Source organism: Vigna radiata, chromosome 1 (assembly GCF_000741045.1).
Source record: "Vigna radiata var. radiata cultivar VC1973A chromosome 1, Vradiata_ver6, whole genome shotgun sequence".
In the NCBI taxonomy this organism is placed as follows: Eukaryota; Viridiplantae; Streptophyta; class Magnoliopsida; order Fabales; family Fabaceae; genus Vigna; species Vigna radiata.
Genome location: NC_028351.1, coordinates 3,275,087 through 3,290,768, shown reverse-complemented (window position 1 = coordinate 3,290,768; position 15,682 = coordinate 3,275,087).

Sequence of the window (15,682 nt, the reverse complement as noted above, 5' to 3'; positions counted from 1 at the left end):
ACTTGTGACTCTTACTGTTGAAGTAAAAAGCTTCCTATGTCTTGTGGGCAAATTTCTCACCCTTTTTTTCTATCTTTGCATGACCATGTTGTCTCTACTTTCCTTCACTGTATCCTTTTCTTTATCTTCATATTTAATACAGAAGGGTACTGACTTAAAGGTCCTTATTTAGCCTTGTTATCACTTACCTATAAGTTTAGAATGCAAACATTGTTTAGCCTAATTTAATTTGTTCAGTTACTAACATATATGAACTAACAAACTTAGCAGTAACATTCAAAATTTGTAGCTGTAGTTCTTGAACTAAGGGTTCCCCAGATCAAGTGTTTGTAGCTATAGACACTGAAATTTAGAAACATTTAGTTTGAAGATAGTTTTTGTCCTGATTTGCATTATTCATCTTTTTTCTAATCTATAGACTCTGAAATTTGTATTCGTTGATACTAAGTCATATGGAGAGTTGACATTAACCTTCAATTATTAAAATCTTTATTTTTAAAGTATAAGAATTATGGTCAAAATATGCATGAAGAATATTGTATACATAATGGACTTTATGGAGATCTTAGGAGACATATATTATGTCTTCAAAAGGAGAAACACATCTTCAACAAAAATTGCCCCATGTATAGATAAATAAGATAAAAATGATAAGCAGAAGAATATAACACAGGGAACTTCAAAATCGGAGAAAAAACTAGTATCATTTCTAATGACAACTAATTAATATTATATGAACATTTTTAGAACACATCTACTATTATAGGGTTAAATATGTTTTTAGTTCCTATAGTCTGAGGCGATTTTGGTTTTAGTCCCTCTTTCAAACTAAGGTACAATGTAATCCTTTAACTTTAGAAAACTCTGGTTTTAGTCCTTTTTACCAAATTTTTTTAACTTTATTTGTTGTTTCAAGCACGTTTCATTATGCATTTGGATTATTTGTTGGACACATTTTTGCTTCAATATGAAACGTGCTTGAAACAACAAATAAAGTTAAAAAAATTTGGTAAAAAGGACTAAAATCAGAGTTTTCTAAAGTTAAAGGATTACATTGTACCTTAGTTTGAAAGAGGGACTAAAACTAAAATCGCTCCAGAGTATAGGGACTAAAAACATATTTAACCCACTATTATATGATGTTGACGCTATTAAATTAATAATATTTTACAAGATAATTTTAATATTAAATTAATAGTGTTTTACAAGATAACTTTAATATTATCAAGTTAGTAAATTAGATAGGTTAAAATAAGTCGTTCATAATGAATATGGAATTGGTTCAATACTTGGATTCTTAGTAAAAGACAATGCAATGCTATTTGTTTTTTATGAAAAAAAGGAATAATTTTCATAATTTACTAATTGATATGAAAATTTCGTAACTTATTTGTCTGTTAATAAATGTATTTTTGAAAATAAAAAAACAAAAACAAAAATAAAAGCCGCCACGTAAAATGCACCTCGTCAAAAGTTGTCAAATTTTTATTTGTCAAATATCATTTTTCTAATATAATTCTATTTCTTTAATAATTATAGCTAAAATATAAAGTAACTAAAAATCCTAGGAAAAAGGAATTACTTATGCAAAATATTAAGAATGCACAAAATTAATTGAACTGACCTATGTATTATATTAAATTAAAAAAACTGAATTATTAATTAATTATACTATATTCAACTGAAAAACTAAATTGTTTACAATAGAAATTAAACTATACTATTTTATAGTTTAATTTTAGAAAACTGAATCTCTAAAGTTATATTTTGATTAAGACTAACTTGACTAACCGGTTTTTTATTAGGGTGAACTTGATCGAATTTCGGTTGAGACTGACTTGATTGAATTTCATATGTGGTCTTCTTGCTATTCATCCTAACTAATTTTAGCTATTTATGAATATTTGATTCTAAATTAGTCAATAAATAAATTAGTGACTAATTTTGTTTTTTAGCGATCAAAAATATATAAACTCAAAATTACTAATAAATTCACAGAAGGTTTGATGCCGAATTAATTGAGATATTATAAAGTTGTAAATATATTCAAAACATCGAATTAGTTAATAACTTATGTATTAATAAAATTTAAATCTATAATATATAATTAAAGATGGTAATATATAATTAAAGAATATATTATACGTTAAAGAAAAACTTTTAATTGATGGATTTTGTTTTCGATGTATACATTTTATATTTCTATTTTATGCTTAATTATATTTATATAATTAAAAAAAATATCTGCATACTTTTACATTTTAGTTTTATCCAAATATTAAGAATATTAAAAAAAAGTTAAATATTAAAATTTAATTAAAAATATAAAAAATTTAAGTATTTAACAAATTAAAAAAAATAGATTCAATTAAAAATATACAAATTTATCAAAAGATTTAAAATAAGCAATATATGCGAAAAGAAAAGATAAAGGTTTTTTTAGACAAAATTAGCCGTTCGAAACAAAATTAGCAACAAAACTCTGGAAACACAATTCTACCAAAATCAACAAGAATCAAATGTACTAAAAAATTCCTACGTCAAACAAAAAAAATTTCTAACTTATTTTTAAAAAAAACTTACTGTCCCTGAGTCTCTCTTCCTCCATTAGAGTCTTCGAAAGATTTTTAGTTTCAATCCGATCAGCTTTTAGTGCTAGTCCTCTACGTTTCTTCATGATCTTTGTCAGAATTGATTTCGCAATCGCCAACGCTATTTGAGTTTTTGTGCAACGACGCCGTAACTTATTTACTTCTTCCATCAAGCGGTGAAAGGGTGAGAAGAGAGAGTGTTAGATGCGATGAATGCTCTAAAGAAGGATGCTGATGCTCTGAAGATGGATGCGATGGATGCCAAATTGTGAACAAGTAATAAATAGTTCTTTGAATGTGATATTTTCTCTGTTAATCAAAACTGAAAAACAAGAAAAAACAGAACTGCGTATTATATATATATATATATATATATATATATATATATATATATATATATATTGATTTCTTAATTTTAAAATAATAACTTAATTCTAAAACTGAAACATATTTTTGTAAAGAAAATTATTTCTTAAAATTAATTTAAATAAAAAAAATATTAATTCAACGTAAGTGAGTTAAAAGATTTCTGTTATTTATCAGGATCGGTCTTCTTAATCACATTTTACAAAATAGTCAATGAAGAATCAAATGTGAATATATTAAAATAGTTATCGAATAACTTTACATGTTTTTTTCTTTTGAAAATAGAATCACAAATTATTAATCCGAGAATTTTTTTTCTTTCTAAAATTATTTATTTGAGAATTGTTTTTCTTTACGTTAAGAACACTATTACGAATTTTAAATTTTATAAAGTAAAGAATAAAGAAATAGAGGATATTTTAAAAATTATTTGCATAATAACATTAATTTTCATTTTAGAAGAAAACGAATGAAAATCACTACAGATAAAATTCAGTGATTAATCATTAATAAAATTAGCATAATTAAGTTTTGTGTAAAAAGATTGTAGTTTTTTCCATTTATTATACTGAAATAAAAATATGTGTACTGAATAAGTTAGTACCTTTTATGTAAAGATTTTATGCAAAATTATGTTTATTTTGTTGTTATTTTTATACATTATTAAGTAATACAATAAAAATATTTAAAAGGTATACATAATTTTTGAGAGAGAGGAATGCTAGGATTTTTGAAAGGAAGATGTGACAACGTGGATTTCTTGAATTAAAATAATCATGATGATATTCTATCATGGCTTTATGGGAAGAGTATCATGCTATCCAGGTTCGTTTCTAAGACATAGAATTCTCTTATCTTTCATCCCTAATTTGTGAAATTGCATTTTGAAAAATCATCTAAAAATATACGGATATTCTTAATATCGAGACACAAGATTGAGAGATCATCATTCTTAGCTTCATTTTTACTTTGTTTAATCCAAAACCTTACACCGTATTTTCATAATAATAGTCCCGATAATTTAAATGACAATTTAGTCAGTACATATAATTGTTGCTTTGCATGCATCACTCCCTTTTCAATAATTATGGATATGAAAAGTACTGGGACATTTATAGAAATGTCAAAAGGTATGTACAAGTTGGACGTAATTTTGGTGTTTCTTTGATTATTAGTCTTTCCTTCAAATTAACTTTATATATATATATATATATATATATATATATATATATATATATATATATATATATATATATATATATATATTTTACTTTCTTGGATTGTATTTCTTTCCTTTCTAATCAATAATTTTAGTTTTTTTTAATCTTAAATTTTAATCTTATCGAATTTTTTTAAACAAAGCAATCAAATAAAAACAATCACTTAAACACAATAAATCTGTAAAACAGTTATTTTAATTCAATTTTTTATTTAAAGGATAAATTTAAAAAATAAATTTAAACAAAAAAATTCTTTTATATGTAGATATAAATCAACTTAATGAAATTAAATAATATAATAAAAATGCAAGCAAGCCTATTATCTTACATGTACTTCTTATCAGAGGCGGACCTTAGTGTGTCTGGCAGATGTCATGGTCTCAAATATTTTTGAATATTTTTTTTTTTGTAAAAAAAATAAAACTATTATGTCACATTATCTAGCATAATTATTACTTCACACTATAATATAAGTTGGTACGTCTATGAATAATTTTTAATATTATCTTGACTCAAATATCATTGAGTTCAAATTCTTGAAATAAAATATCATTAAGTTTTAATGATGAAATATATTATTTTGGGTGGAGTCGAGATCCATTATTCAGCACTCCAAACTATACTTTTGCTTTCCAAGTTCTTACAATGTAGTCATATTAAATACAGTGATATTATGTTATTATATATGTTATGTTACGTATTCTTAATATGTGTAATCAATATATATATATATTAGGGAGTACATTAAACACATTTAACATTTTTAGTCATAAGAAAGACTAAACGAACTTTATTTCAAGAATCCAGATTATTTGTTCATATTACAATAACAACAACTGATATTACATGAACAAAACATGAAGCTAAATATCTAAACCATTACATGAAGAAAAAATACATTACACATTGCCCACCTAACATCAAGCTAAACATAGCCACAATTAATTTTCAGCACAATAAGAACAAACACAACTCCAACTAAGAACTTTATCCTTCTCTACAACTCCTTCACATTATTTTTGAGATCATATATCCTTTTGCTTTGTCTCACAATTGTACCATCTCTATCATGAGCGTTGTCTTCAGAACACTACTTGAAAAAATTACATGACATCCCGTTTGAAAATCCACCATATTATTCAACAAACACAAAAATGTATGAACACATAAAATCCAATACACATAAAGTGACTAGGGTATTCAAAAAACCTTATAATGATGACATCCCCAAAATTGCCTCCCGACATTCCTTGCAGTTCTGGCAACTTTCGTCAATGGCAAATAGGGATTATCCCAACTCCCCTCGAAACAACACCGTGTGAGGAATGCAAAAATCCTTTGCTCGATGTCTTCGAACAAGAAGAACAACTATGTGAAGAAGCCATTTCTAACCCTAACCCTTTGCTTTTAAATTTGGGAACAACTGTAACACGAATTATCAACAACCCTAACCCTTTACTTTCAAATTTGGGAACAACTTTGCTCACTGTAGCACAAATCACTTTGCTAACAGGATGAATCAGCAATTGATTTTAACACGTCAACCAAAATTGTACAAGTCATCAACTTTTTTTGCCAGGGGACAAGTCTATCATCAACCTTTTTATAACGTTGTAAGTAAAAAGGACTAATGTGCATCGTTTTTGCGAAATGTAGGATATTAATAAATTTTTTTAAAAAAAGGACAACTTTGAACAAATTCTACAATCAAAATAGATATTAAACCTTTGTTTTATAAGTTAAGACAATATAATTGGAATATTTTCTTCATTATTTTATTACTCAAAATAATGTAATTGGACAAGGTTTTATTTAAATATTTTTCAAATTTTGAATTTTAAATTTTACTGATTTTTTTTTAAATATAATTATTAATTAACTTTTTTATAAATAATCACTATTTTGATATATTTGGTATGAAATTGTTATAGATATTTTTTTAGTTTACCGTTAATATTACGTTACTCCTTATTTGTTATTTTTATATATTATTAACTAATATTAAGTTATAGTACAATAAAAATATTTAAAAGTTACATCATAGGTTTCACTGCCTTTTCCGATAACCGTTTCCGCCGCTGACCATAGGTTTCCCGTTCCTTCTTCCTCCGTCAATCATCTCACTGCTCAGGTTTTTTTTTTTTTTTTTTTCAATAATTAGATATATGGGATATTTTAGTTTTAGGGTTTTAATTGTATTCCTGTTCTGTTCGTTTTATGAACTTTTAATGTCTTGTTTTTTCTTATGCAGAGTATTTTGTTATTTTAAGCTAACTATGTTAAGTTGATTACTAAATAATATTTAGTTTGTTCATTTTCTCTTTATAGTGTTATAATTTTTTTATATATTTTAAATTATCATTAAAAATAAATGTTCTTGAATTATGAAAGTATAAATGCAAATGAAAAATAATAAATAGTTAAATATTTTTCAACTTCAAATGTATATGATAATAAAAAAAAGTATTGGGTTACACTAAGAAATAAGTACCAAATATAAAGTTATTATTTTGTGGTACAATGGGTTACATTATGGGTAGGTTTTACGTAATATGCAAAAACAATCACAAATAATGTTTTGTTAACATTTTTGAAGTTCAAATGAGTTATAGATTAATATGCATGACTTTTGACATCTTTTATTTCTAAAAGAAAAATAAAAATAACCAAATGTGTTTCAAGAAGTATTAATTTATTATGTGGCAAATAATGTTAAAGTTTTTGCACATCTATGTGTATGTTATAGGTTAACATGCATGAACAATCATAAATGATGACATGGTAATTTTTTTAAGTTTACTTAATTTTTTTTTTAATACCAAACATATATTCAAAAAATTAAGTACCAAATATAAATTCATTATGTGAAAAACAAGATTACAGTTTTGTTTTTGTACATTATGTAGGTTATAAGGTAATATACATGAAAACCCATAAATGATAACAGTAATTTTTTGAAGTTCAGATGTGTATAGTAATTAAAAGAAGTATTAGGTTGGACTCTTCACATGGTTTCAATTTTCTTTTTTAAAAAGAAAATGTGTTTCAAGAACTAAACAACACCAAATATAAATTCATTATACAACATTTGTATCTTTTTAAAAAATCGACATTATGCTGCTGCCTATAAAGAGAGTCGTCGCTACAACAAGTGTTTAAAAACAATACCAAAATGTTTCACTTTTGATAGTGGTTCACGTCGTTTTTCTCTTTCACGTCGTACTGGTAGCTAACGAGGTTGTTCTCCGTCATTTTCTTATATAAGAGGAAGTAGAGATATAAACTTTTGTAAATCAAACTTCTCTTTTTCAACTTTCTTGGATTCGTTCATTTTGTTATATTAAAAATTTGTTCTTTGATAGATTAGGATTTGTATATAATATTTTTTTGAAATTTGAAACTGTTTTGTGAATAATATAGTACTTTATTGTGTACTATATTGATTTCTTGTGATAGATTCACACCAGACAAATCCTAAAAATATAAAATTGAAAAATTTGCAAATAATACAAATTTTCAGTTTTGAGACATATATGGTGGTTTGGTTCTTTTGGTTGTTTAAGTAATATACATGAATGTTTCTAGATATATTACCATTTGATTCATATTTATGTTAAATATTATTATTTTTGCAACAGTAAAATATGAATTTAATTTAATTTAATTTGAGAAAATTAAACATTTTATAAAGAAGATTCATCAATTTATTGTTAAATATTGTAATCAATAATTTAAATTATAATAAAAATAAATTTTAGTTATTGATAATTTATTTTGACATTAATGAAATCAAATTTACAAATAAATATAAAATAGGAAAGATTTTATAGACAAACAAGGAAGTGAAAAATATTTAGAAACAAATTTTCATTATTTAAAAACCAATATAGTGAACAGTTTTTATCTTTATATATTTGGTTTTCAATTTTTTTTTAATATAATATATATTGAAGAAGAACAATGAAAATTTACTTTATTAAATAAAAAAGCATTACAATTTATAAACTTTGAAAAAGTAACTACCAATTTCCTATAATTAAGTCATTAAATAAAATGTATAGAAATAACAAACCTAACTGATACTGAATTAAAAGGTGGACATGTTTAAGTCTTGAAACAATTTTCTAACACCTAATTTGGTTTTAATATAATTAGTGGCTAAATTGGTTTCATTGCTAAATTGATTTTTATATATTTGATTACTAAATTAAAAACTAAAATTAGTAACTAAGATTCGTTAATGTTTTAGCTATTTATGATTATTAGATTTAGAAAATATAAAAATAAATATTATTAATACAATTTTTATTTTATTTTATTAATTTTGTTTAAAATCTATTGTAATATATATTTGTTTAATTACAAGTCCACATTTTGATAATTTTGATATGAGAATTTTGATGGAACTTAATTGGGATGTAGACTTATGAAATTTTAAAATTCATATAATTATAATATGAAATATATATTTCAAATAGTTAAAATAAAGAATATTATGGATACTGAAAATTTTTAGGATTATGAAGATATGAGAGATATGAAATATATGATAAATAAAAAATATATGTAATATGAAGAAATTTGTTATTTTTATTTTATATATTAATTACAAAATATAACAAAATATAAAATATTTACGATATCTCAATTTTTTATTTCTTAATTCTAAAATGATAATTAATTTCTAAAATTAAAAGATATTTTAAAAAAGAGAATTCATTCTTAAAAACTAATTTAAATAAAAAAGATATTAAGTGAATATGAGTGAGTTGAAAGATTCCTTTTATTTTTTGGAATGAGTTAAATCAAGCTAAGGGTATCTTATACACTTTTTTATCGCATTTTACAAAATGATCAATGGACAAATGCAATTGAATGAATTGAAAATAGTTGTTAAACAATTTTACATGATTTTTTCTTTGAAAATAAAGCCAAAAAATTATTAATTTGAGAATTTTTTCTTTTAAAAATTATTGACATGAGAATTAAGGATATTTAAAAATTATGTGCTTAATAACGTTTTTTACAACTCTGCCAGATCTGAAAGAGTAGAAATTCAACGAATGTAGTTCAATGTAAAAATTCAAAAAATGTAATTCAATTTTTGACATTTTACACAGGATGAATTATAAACTATAAATGGAAGTTATTAATATTACAGTAAATTAGTAATATATATTGATTACTAACTTGTTGAAATTGTTTTGACCATTCCTTAAAACCTCTGTTTCAACAGAAAAATCACAGGAATCCTTATTTTAAGTATTTGTGATGTATAAAAATTATCTGAAAAGTCAATTATAACATATCTTTAAATAAACATAACATTTATTTTGGGATGACAATTTGTCAATATTATATATCAATTTTGGGTAGAAATTTTTTTTTTTAATCATGTGATTGACATGAGAATTTTTCCTTTGCATTAAGAATACAAGTATGAATTTTAAATTTTACCGTGCAAATAATAAAGGAATAGAAGATTTTTTAAAAATTAATTGCATAACATTTTCTTAGCTAATAATTCCCACTGTCCGCAAGTTGATTTTTTTTAAACTTTTCTAAACAAACTTTTGATCTTTTTCTAACATTTTAGCTATTTATGATGTTATTGGACTCTAAATTAGGCGTTAATTGAATTAGTTATTAATTTATCATTTTAGTGACCAAAAATTCAGTTTCTAAAATCACATTTTCTTGTTGTAGTGTAAATATAGAGAAAAATTAATAATTAAACATATAAATATATTATTACAGTATAATAAAACAAAAATATATATTATTAGTACAATTTTTTTTTTTGTTAACTTTTTTTAAAATCTATTATAATATACATTCATATAAGTCTCCGTTCACATTTTGATATGGAAAGTATGTTGCAGATTTAATTAGAATGTAGACTTTTAAGATTTATATAATTATAATATAANATATTAGAAATTATATAATTATAATATGAAATATTATGGTGTTGGACTTTTTTAGAAATTATGAAGATATGAAAGATATAAAATATATGATATAGATAAAAAAATATGTTATACGAAAAAACTTGTTATTTTATTTTATTAATAAATATATATATATATATATATATATATATATATATATATATATATATATATATTACAAAATGTAGCCTAATGTAAAATATAAAATATTTACAATATCTCAATCTTAATTTTCTAACTCTGAAATAATAACTAATTTCTAAAACTGAAAGATATTTTTAAAAAGAAAATTATTTCTTAAAACTAATTTAAATAAACAAAAACCAAGTCGAGAGGAGTGAGTCGAAAGATTCCTCTTATTTATAAGTTAAATCAAGTTAAGAGTGTATTTTTCACTCTTTATTATTACATTTTACAAAATAGTCAATGAACAGTCAAAGGTGAATAAATTAGAAATAGTTGTCAAATAACTTTACATGATTTTTTTCTTTTGAAAATAGAATCACGAAATTATTAATTCGAGAAATTTGTTTTTTCTAAAATTATTGATTTGAGGATTTCCTCTTTACATTAAGAACAATATTACGAATATTAAATTTTACAAAATAAAAAATAAAGAAATAGAGGATATTTTAAAAATTATTTCCATAATAACATTAATTTTCGTTTTAGAAGAAAAGGAACGAAAACCACTAAAGATCAAATTCAGTAATTAACTATTAATAAAATTAGTATAATTAAGTTTTGCATTAAAAGATTGTAGTTTTTCTATTTATTATACTTAAAAATATGTGTACGTAATAAATAATGCAAATGTTCAGCTTTGAGAGTTATGTATGAGGATTTGGTTATATTGGTTGGTTAAGTACTATATATATATATATATATATATATATTTCTAAATATATTACCATTTGATTCATATGTAAGTCAAATATTGTTATTTTCGCCACAATAAAATATTAATTTAATTTAACTTAATTTAATGTGAGACAAATAAATACTGTATAAAGAAAATTCATAAATTTATTGTTAAATATTGTAATCAATAATTTAAATTATAGTAAAAATAAATTTTAGTTATTGATAATTTATTTTATCATTAATGAAATTAAATTTACAAATAAATTATGAAAGATTTTGTAAACAAACAAAGAAGTGGAAAATATTTAAAAACAATTTTTCATTATTTAAAGACCAAGCAATATCTATTGATTTTTATATTTTTTTATCATTAAATTGTTTTCTAAGAATTTATATAATATATATAGCCATTAAATTGGTTTCTATTTAAAATGACCACTAAATTAATTTTTATATATTTGGTTTCCAAATTGGTTTTAAAATAATTCGTTTTATATATTTAGTTACTAAATTAATTTATAAATTAGAAAATTATCATTAGTTTTCAATAATTTAGCAAAGATTAACTATTACGGTTTTAACCACTTACAGTGACTAATTTTATTATTTTGTTACCAATAATTTAGTTTCTAAAACCATATTTTCTTATAATCCAAATAGACCTTAGAAGAGAGAGGATTGCTAGGGTTTTTAGAAGGAAGATGGCGACGTGTATTTCTTGGACAAGAATAATGCCTGATGACCTCGTACTGCAAATTCTGTTATAGCTTCCTACAAAGACTCTCATGCGATTCAGGTGCGTTTCTAAGACATGGAATTCTCTTATCTTAGACTCCTACTTTGGGAAATTGCACTTTGAAAAGTCACCCAAAAACACACATATGCTCTTAATATGGAGACGCAGGAGTGAAAAGTCATCGTTCTTAGTTTCATTATGCTCTATACCTTGTTTAATCCAAAACCCTTCACCGCATTTTCATAATAGTAGTCGCCGGTACTGTAGTTTAGATAATGATTTAGTCGGTACCTGTAATGGTTTGCTTTGCATGCATTCCTGTTTCAATATTTCTGGGTATGAAGAGCACTTATTCTTCTTTGAGAACCCTGCCACAAGGACTCCTTACAGATATACGCCAAGCTTGCCTGTCTATTGCCACATTTTGGGTTACGGGTTTGGGTATGATGATCGGAGGCACAGTTACAAGGTGGTGGCAATGGTTTTGGATAGCCATACACGACAATCGAGTGTGTGGGTTCACGACATGGGTGACGAATGTTGGAGACATACTGTAATAAAACGTTCTGATTTTTGACACTTTTCACAATGGATACTTTCTGAATGACAGTGTTAACTGGATAGGCATTTCTTTTGAAGAAATACAAATATTTTCATATGATCTAAAGAACGATACTTACATATATTTGTCGGTGCCTGAAGTCGTCCCTAAACGTTCTACTTTAACTTCTTTAGGAGTTTTGAATGGTTGTCTTTATGCTTCTTTTAATGATAGGGAGAGATACTTTGTTGTTTTGGTATTGAAGGACGTTGGAGATGAAACATCTTGGATTCGGTTGCTGAGTATAAGTTTAGAAAGTCTCTCTTTCTCTAGTTTAAGGATGCCGATGTTTTTTACAATGTCTGGTGATATGTTGTTGCTCATTCGTATGTGCAATTGTATTATCTTTAATTTGAAGGATAATAAAGTAGAACGTACTCAACCTTTCCACATTGACACTCCCATCTTTGACGGTGATATCATCTCCTTTGACTATATTCCAAGTTTGATTTCGCCTATTTGAAACATTTACTTATGTTAGTACTTTCAGAAATGTCAAAAGGTATGTACATGACTCAAATTATTGGAAGTATTTTTGCTATTTTCTTAGTTTCATTATTAGTTTTTCCTTCAAATTAACCTTTCATTTATTTTTTATATTTTTCATTTTTTATTTTTACTTTTTCGCATTCTATTTCTTTCATTTTTAATCAATAATTTTACTTTTCTTTTATCTTAAATTTTAATCTCTTAAATAAGGTATCAAATTTAAATAAATATTTTAAAATTAAAATTAATGTGTTTGCAAATTAATAAAAAATAATTAGAATTNTTAAGCACCTCTGAAAACACATTACGTATGTTTTTATGATAATAAAAAATAATAAATTATTGTTGTTATTATTTTCTAAGACGTGAAATATGAAGTTTTGGTTTCAGTTTTCTTTTGTCAAATGTTTTTGACTAAGTGTAAACATTTTTGGAATGCTAACATATATATATATATATATATATATATATATATATATATATATATATATATATATATATATAATCATATTTGTGTTTTTAAATTTTTTTATTGACAAAAAAAAATTAGGTAATGACACCTTATCATTTTGGAGAGATACTTTCTTTTGTAGATTATTTTTAAAGATTAAAATTATTTGTTTAAGTAATATAATATTATTTTTTGAATTTGAAATTGTTTGTTTCAGGAATATAATATTATATTAAAAAAATTGTTTGTTAGATTGAGATTTGTATATATTATTTTTTTGAAATTTGAAATTGTTTGTTTGAGTAATATAGAATTATATTAAAAACTTTTTGGTTGTGATTTGTATATATTATTAATTATTGATTATTATCGATGATTATTGATTTATTGTGTATTAATATTCAGTGATAAAATTAATTTTTTGTTGTGTTACTTTTTCGTTTGGTGCATCGAAAGAGGAATTTTCGATGATTCAAGATTTTTTAATTTGAAGTCTCCTTATTAGATGAATAAAAGAAGTGAAATTAATTTGGAATAAAACAAACACTAAAAATATAAAATTAAAAAGTTTGCAAATAATGTAAATGTTAGTCAGTTGAAATATGTTGGTGATTTGGTTCTTTTGGTTATTTAAGTAATATAAATGAATGTTTCTAAATATATTACCATTTGATTTATACGTAAGTTAAATATTGTTATTTTCACAACAGTAAAATATAAATATAATTTAATTTAATTTAATGTGAGAAAAATAAATACTGTATAAAGAAAAATCATTAATTTATTATTAAGTATTATAATCAATAATTTAAATTATAGTAAAAATAAATTTTAGTTATTGATAATTTATTTTAACATTAATGAAATCAAATTTACAAATAAATATAAGATATGAACGATTTTGTAGACAAATGAAGAAGTGGAAAATATTTATAAACGACCAGAATATCTATTGATTTTTTATATTTTTTTATCATTAAATTGTTTTCTAAATAATATGGTCACTAAATTGTATTTTATGTAATATATATATATATATATATATATATATATATATATATATATATATATATATATATATAGCCATTAAATTGGTCTCTATTTAAAATGATCACTAAATTAATTTCTATATATTCGATTGCAAAATTGGTTTTAAAATAATTGGTTGTTAAATTGGTTTTATATATTTAGTTACTAAACTAATTTATAAATTAGAAAGTTATCATTAGTTATCAATATTTTAGTTAAGATTAGCTATTACTATTTTAACTACTTATGACAACTTTAAATTGGTCATTAATTGAATTAGTGACTAGATTATTTTACTGACCAATAATTTAGTTTTTAAAACCATACATAGTATAAAAAAGCTTTTTATACTTTTTAAAACAGACTTTTTATACCTATTTTCAAGTAGATACAGAAACAGGGGATATAGAAAGTTTTTGATTTTTTATACCTACTCTAAAATAGGTATAGAAAATTTTACTTTTATATCTAGAAAAAAACTCTAAAGACAGATTTCACAGACATAGAGATTTTAATTCTATTTCAATCCTTTTAGCTTAACAAACATAGCCTAACACAAACCCCTTTTTTTTCATCTGAAAAATTAACCAATTTGTGTCCAAAAAAGTTAATTAAAGCATTCCAAAGACTGGTAAAAAATGATTATTTCACTAAAAAACCTTTTACGGACCAAACATACTGTATATAGCCATCATTGTAATCTTAAGTATATCATATAGCACACAGAAAAAAGGGAGAAGATATTTGATGTCATAAAAATATTACCAAAATTGTGAAAAATATAAAATGTAGCAAGGTGGGATGCTAAAGGAATTTTTTTCATTTCATATGTTGTGCTCGTGCAAGCAGGCAACTCAAAAGTATTACGACTATCACTGGAAAATTAACCACATATCCAAGGCTTGAGTACTTTTCACACTCAAAATAAAAAGAATGAACAGAAAGCAGGAAACACTGTATTCCTGTTCTGTTCGTTTTATGATTGTTTTATAAACTTTTAATGTCTTGTTTTTTTTCTTATGAATGAATATTTTGTTATTTTGTTATTAAAGTGGAAAACAAATTGAATAAGTGAGAAAGGTAGATTAGAATTAGGCGAGTGTTTTCGAAAGTTGGAACTATCCTAAGGATTACAGAGAAAATGTTGGGATGAGAGAGATGTAAGAGAAAGAAAGAGTTAAGAAGAATGAGAGAGATCAATAAGGGTTTAAGATTTTTTTTAATTTTGAGAATGAAAATTATTCCAATACTGTTAATCTTAAAACACAAAATTCATAATATATAAGGATAAACCTGGTATAATAATATATCAACTGAAAAAAGAACGTATTCAAATTAACAAATCTCATATATATATATATATATATATATATATATATATATA